Source organism: Anabrus simplex, chromosome 5 (genome assembly GCF_040414725.1).
Source record: "Anabrus simplex isolate iqAnaSimp1 chromosome 5, ASM4041472v1, whole genome shotgun sequence".
In the NCBI taxonomy this organism is placed as follows: domain Eukaryota; kingdom Metazoa; phylum Arthropoda; class Insecta; order Orthoptera; family Tettigoniidae; genus Anabrus; species Anabrus simplex.
In genome coordinates this window covers 141929577-141935576 of record NC_090269.1, presented here as the reverse complement: position 1 = coordinate 141935576, position 6000 = coordinate 141929577, and the positions used below count along the sequence as shown (strand labels likewise).

At 36.8% G+C, this 6000-nt stretch overlaps 1 protein-coding gene across 1 annotated transcript in view; it reads left to right on the top strand.

The window, feature by feature from the left end:
* Window positions 1-3851: 3851 nt before the first annotated feature.
* The window catches only part of LOC137500989 (zinc finger protein 583-like), a 106874-nt gene continuing 104725 nt past the window's right edge, over window positions 3852-6000 (top strand). The window contains exon 1 of the mRNA XM_068227788.1: window positions 3852-4091. The gene's annotated coding sequence lies outside the window, so the exon portion shown is untranslated. The remainder of the gene's footprint in view (window positions 4092-6000) is intronic.

Here is a 6000-nt window from a genome sequence, read left to right as displayed (position 1 = left end):
TCAAAAGGGATGTAGGCCGAGAAAGTTCGCGCCAGATAGCGCTCGTGTACTACTGGGTAAGCGCAAGGCGATCGTCTTATGTTTCTCCCAGTCAGCTGCGAGTAATGTATAGAATGTGACCGAGTTTTCTGAGCTAAAGCCGATTGCATCTTCTCTACTTTTACTCGAAGACTATATTAATTAGTTGTATAGGTATATCCCGTAGTATATTACGGTTCAGCGTTTAAGCGTTTAACAGCTCCAAAATGAGCTACGGACCAGAGACGCTAAAACTACCGGAAGGAAGGAAGAATTAGTACGGTACAGCGGAAAGTAGAAAATTATAACATGTTTTATTATCCAAATAATGAATAGGAGTCAGCATGTCTTTTCATAAAGATTACAATTACTTCAGTATTGTACATTGATAAATATATAAATATACCTCCACAAGACTTAAATCATAAATAGAGATTTAAATACGCACTTGCCCCCCTTGCTTATAGACTTCGATTCATGTATTTTTTTAAAGTTGAAGGCTTTCATAAAACAGCAAATACAGCCTTGTCCACCACCAAAGGCATGTTAATTTCTTGAGTTTCCCAGTGCCGGTTCCTTTGAAGATTTGACCATCAGCCATAAGGTGAAGATCATTATCACAATTTGCATTTGATGGATTATTTAGTATTTAGAAAATGGGAAATAGATGGAGCACCTGTTTCCAACTACAAATCATTGTGTTATGCTAGATACAGACTTTTCAGTGAAAAGTTTGTTTTGTTTATAAAAGGTTAATTTCAATCGGGTGAAATTCTAAAATGCAGTGCTGTGAAATCCGAGTACAGAAAACATAAGACCTATAATGTGAAGCTTATTTTAAGAATACCTGGTGACATTATAGGAGGGGAATGTGAATGTTTTGCTGGAGCAGGCCCCAGGGCATGTTGTAAGCATATTGCAGCTGTAAGCTATGCATTAGAGCATTTCCCCAAGACTATTATTCATTGTTCAGAAACATGCAGCCAAAATTTATAAACTTTTCAGCATCCCCCTACCAAACGGTTGAGGCCAGTTAGCCCTATGAAGGTGGAATGTTTGCCCTTGGAACAAGTGTTGATATTATAATCTCAGTTGCACCAGTTATAACACTAGTCTAGAGGTATTTCTGTCTAAAAACAAGGGGGCCGTTTTCAAGGAAATTTTCTCTATCAAGCTAAATTTTCAACTCTTTAAATTGGCAGTACATGAAATGAATCCAAACATTAAATATTCTCCCAACAGTAGTTTTATGGATTCCGAAGTTAAGGCCTAGTTCCTTGTCAGATTTGTCGGTCCTTAGCTTCATAACTGTCAAGAAGAAACACAGTCTGGATTCAAGAGGAAATATCTGTAAATTGTAACTGTTTTCTCCTAGAACAGCAAACGCCAAATTACAATTTTAGACGTCTACAAACCCTGTATAAAGCAATATGGCATCAGAATTACGCATTGTTTGCTCTACAACCAAATTACCTACAGTATAGTATTTGCTTGAGTGCTGATGTCTTTGAAAATGGGAGTCACAAATGTTACATTCACTTCTTCGGGTATAATTAATTATTTCTTCCCGTACTTCAAGGAATGTGATTTCTGCAGATTCCGATATTGTAGGGTTATAGTGGTAATCCGGCAATTTTTTGGTGTATGGCCTCTTCCTTATTTTTGTTGTGTTCATGGTCCACGGAAAAAGCAATGGAAGAGCGCCCGGTTTTAATCTTGCTCTCTCACCTTTAAATACAAACGCATAAATTCGGTGGTTGTTATCGAAATGCCTACTCAGTTTACAGGTAGAATATAGGAATTATTTCCCTTCGTAAGTCGCACTTACCCAACAAAGTTTTCGTGAAGTCACCGGGTTGAAAATAATGGGAACACACTTTAATATTTTCGGCCAGATTCTTCTTACCGAAATGTTTCCTTCTAATAACCATTTCTCTGTTTCGTGGAAACTGGTGAAACGAAAATGGGTTTCCCTGATTTTTGCAAAGAGGAACACTGCAATTTAGCTCGGCATAGTCACGAAAATAACAATTTAAACTAATTCGTAGATATTTGGCGGCATGAGTACACAGGAGACAAATAAAGAGCGCATTGCGCTTACCCAGTACAACAGCAGTGCGCTCTATCGGTTCTAGTTCTATACATCCCTATACGTATGCCGTAGCACTGTTCACATATTCCTTTGGCGTCGTAAAATGGACCCAAACAGAACTGCAGCAGTTACACACGAAAACAGCAGTTTCACTCACTCGGTACCATAAGCATCATCCTAAATCTGCAACTGAACGTCTTACACTCCTGAGATCAGAAGGTGGTAGAGGCTTCTTATCCATTGTCAGTTTAACTTACACTACAACCTGATATCAAATCTAAGAGAATATTTCTACTCGAGAGCTAAAACATCGTGTCTTCATCAAGCTGTTTGCAGAGCTCATTTAAACTATTCACCTATCTCAATCTGTCGTTGTCGGAAATGCCTGTTTCTACCCCACCTGCAAAGGAGATGAATATGGCCACGTGGAAGCAAAAACCTCTTCACGGGAATACTCCCACGAACTGGATCAGCCTCATATCGATAAACCTGCGTTGCACGCTTGGCTGACCTACGGTACTCTGGTGTTTTCCCAGAAACAGAAGGATTTGTTCCGGCCATCCAAGATCAAGTAACTGCTACACGGAACTACCTACCGTAGATTCATCATGAAGGACCCAACTGTTGTCACAGAACACTGCCGCCGCTGTTCCAGAACTACAGAGAGCATACAGCACGTCATCTCTGGCTACCCACACTTGGCCAACACGTCTGGCTCCATGGCTAAATGGTTAGCGTGCTGGTCTTTGGTTCAAGGGGTCCCGGACTCGATTCTCGGCCGGGTCGGGGACTTTAACCTTAACTGGTTATTTCCACTGGTCCGAGGACTGGGTGTGTGTGTCGTCCTTAAGCAGAAAGTGCAAGAAAAACAAAGAGAGAGAGTGAGAAAAAATAGGTAAGAAAAATATATCAGTAAAAAGTCTAAATTAAATAAAACACTGATTATAAGCACCGACATGATCAGGTAGCTAAAATGATTTACCTGAAACTTTCTGCAAAATGTGGATTTCTTCAGTCATCAACTGCATATTGGTAATACACACTTCCACCCGCTCTCGAAAACTCTTCATACAAGCTTCTATGGGACCGAGAAGTCATAACGCATATCACGCTCAGCAACAATAGGCCAGATATTATTCTAATCGATCAATCAAACAGATCCGCATCCCTTATAGAAATTGCTTGTCCAAACATCTCCAATCTGCAAACAATAGCCACAAAGATATCGAAATACACAGAACTAGCAATAGAAATACAACGCCTGTGGAAACTAAAATCAGTAATCACAGTTCCAACAGTAATAGCATGTACCGGTGTTATTCCAAAATGCTTGCACAGTTCTCGGGCCGCATTAAATCTGAATCATCACACATATGTTGAAGAAAGTCACCCTCCTGAGCACCTGCCACATAGTGAGAATGTTTCTAGGAACGACTTTTCCTCTGACTTCGCCAAACAGCATTAAGTTCCAGACCGCAGTTCCAGTAATACTGAAGAACAGATTCCCAAAATGGGAAGATAAGTTGTTTAGCGACATCATCTGCGCATATTTATTGTATAAATGTATATGTTGTAATTATTTGTAGATATATGTACCTATAGTTTCATAATCAAGAAGGCGACTTCTTGCTTAGGCCGAGTCAACCCATCATGTTACCGGCCTTTCTAAATGGGTGTAATATCTAATAATAACTAAACAATGTATATATTTTCTTTCTTATACGCACTGTACGATCGCAACGTACAGTTGATCCCCGGTTTGGTTTCGAAGTGGCACATATGTCGTTACTTAATGTTGTTTTGCAATTGTTTTGTACGATTCATTTAAGGCATACACCGATATTTGGTACATTTATATTCCGTTAACTGTGTTGTTTTTCTTAAGACTTTCTTCAATAAGGAATTGCGATTCCTATCATTTCACACTGTGTCCAGAACCTCTACCTCATTGTCGATGTAGTACAAGTCGTAATCACGTACGGTACGTTTGCAACTATTTTACATTTAACTTTATACAGAACGTCGTAAGGATAGAGTACGGTGAGCTTCTTTTTCCAGTACACTTTTTATAAAACACAAACGACATATTTTTTAGTCTCTGTTAACAGTAGTTTATTCACATTAAATGTAACGCGAGGGTTAACCGGTATTCTTAATGGTAATGCTTGACATTATATTTGAGACGTAAATAGAGCATGCATATCTGACTGGGTGTTATAAAAGTCTTAGCTTTTTCTTATATTCCTCAACGGAATAATAATCTTTATAAATCAGAAATTAGACCAAACTGTTTAAGAATTCTGTGTATATTTTCGCACCACCGTTTTTTATTTTATTTTTTTCGTAAAGCGTTAAAGCCCTTATAACGAGATTTATTTTAGAAAAATCTTTAGTTTTGCTTTACAAGTGCCGGTTTATATATGGTGTATTTCCTGCATTGAATATCTGTATTTAATGGTACGGAGAATAGTTCTGAAGTGATGTGCAGGTTCACAGTCTGTATGTGTTGGAATACCTGTCCATGTGTTTAATTATATTTTAGTTTGCTTAGATAGCTGTTGATCCCTTTTCTCTAAAATAAAGACATATAAAACTTTTGCTTGGATGTAGGCAGAAAGAAAGTACGGTACACAGTACAGTAATGTATCCCTTTACTCTGTTCCATTGTTATATTGTGCTGTTTGCATGAAACATAAGACTTAAATTAGCCATTTTTTTTTTAACTTCAAACAATGGCAAAGGCATAATATACAATGAAACCCACACAGTTTACCAAGAGTCAAGGTTGAAACTCATTTGTAAAATTCTAATTTACAAGCCTTTGAAAAGTCTCTCCAGTGGTTGGATATGATTTATTATCTAATATGTGGAAGACTATAAAAAGTTTAATTTCAGCTCATATGTCTTCTGTTTTATACTATAAACTGTTCTACTGGTAGAATGTTTTATCTTTTTCATAGGTGCCTATAAAAATTCATACTTTATTTGGGTATTAAATTGAATCACTCTAATCACAAGTACTCAATGAGAGTGAGAATAGACGATGATCATTTAGAGAGAAAATACAAGATTCAATATCTATTGAATAATTGTAGTTATTGCATTGGTGTGTAACTTATCTCTGTGTCTGATTTAAAAGGGGCATTCATCTTGTTGATTTGTTTTTTCTTTACAGGATACTGATATATTGGTAGAAATATTCTAGGTTTGAAATATTGAGAGTTGTACTGTATTTTTGTAGAACCCTTTGGAGTATCAGGTTTATATTAAAGACTCTCCTGTATCATATCATTACCCAACAACAGCTATATCCAGTTGGTAGACTGTATTCACTCCTGAAATATTATTTTTGTATGATATCACTGACACACTCTCATAAAATATTGTAGAGAAATATTGGTGCCTAAAATAACTTCTTCAGGACTAAATTCTAGCCCTGTAAGCCTTTAGATTGTTATTAGAATTAAAACCTATAATATATCAATAGCATAACCAGTGATTGCTAGATCTTATAAATCATTCCTTGTATTACGTGTAGGACACTTATAAATATGTTTACCTTAATCATGAAATGTCAGTCATCAGTCAATTCCTGATATACATTTATGGCAGTCATCTGAGTAGCAGATTTCCTATCAGTTGTTAACCTGGTCTTTCCTTAACAATTTGAAAGAAGTTAGAAATTTATTGTTCATCTTCCTTGGTATATTATATCAGTCTGAAGTTGCTCTTCAAATAAATATATCATGAAAAGTGAGACATTTCACAAAATAATAGCTGAAAAAAATGTGCTCATGACTGAAATTAATGTATTACATGTCACTTCCAAAATTCAATGCATGTTTCATTACCACCTGAAGAACAATAAAAACTCCTTAACATTTAGAGCA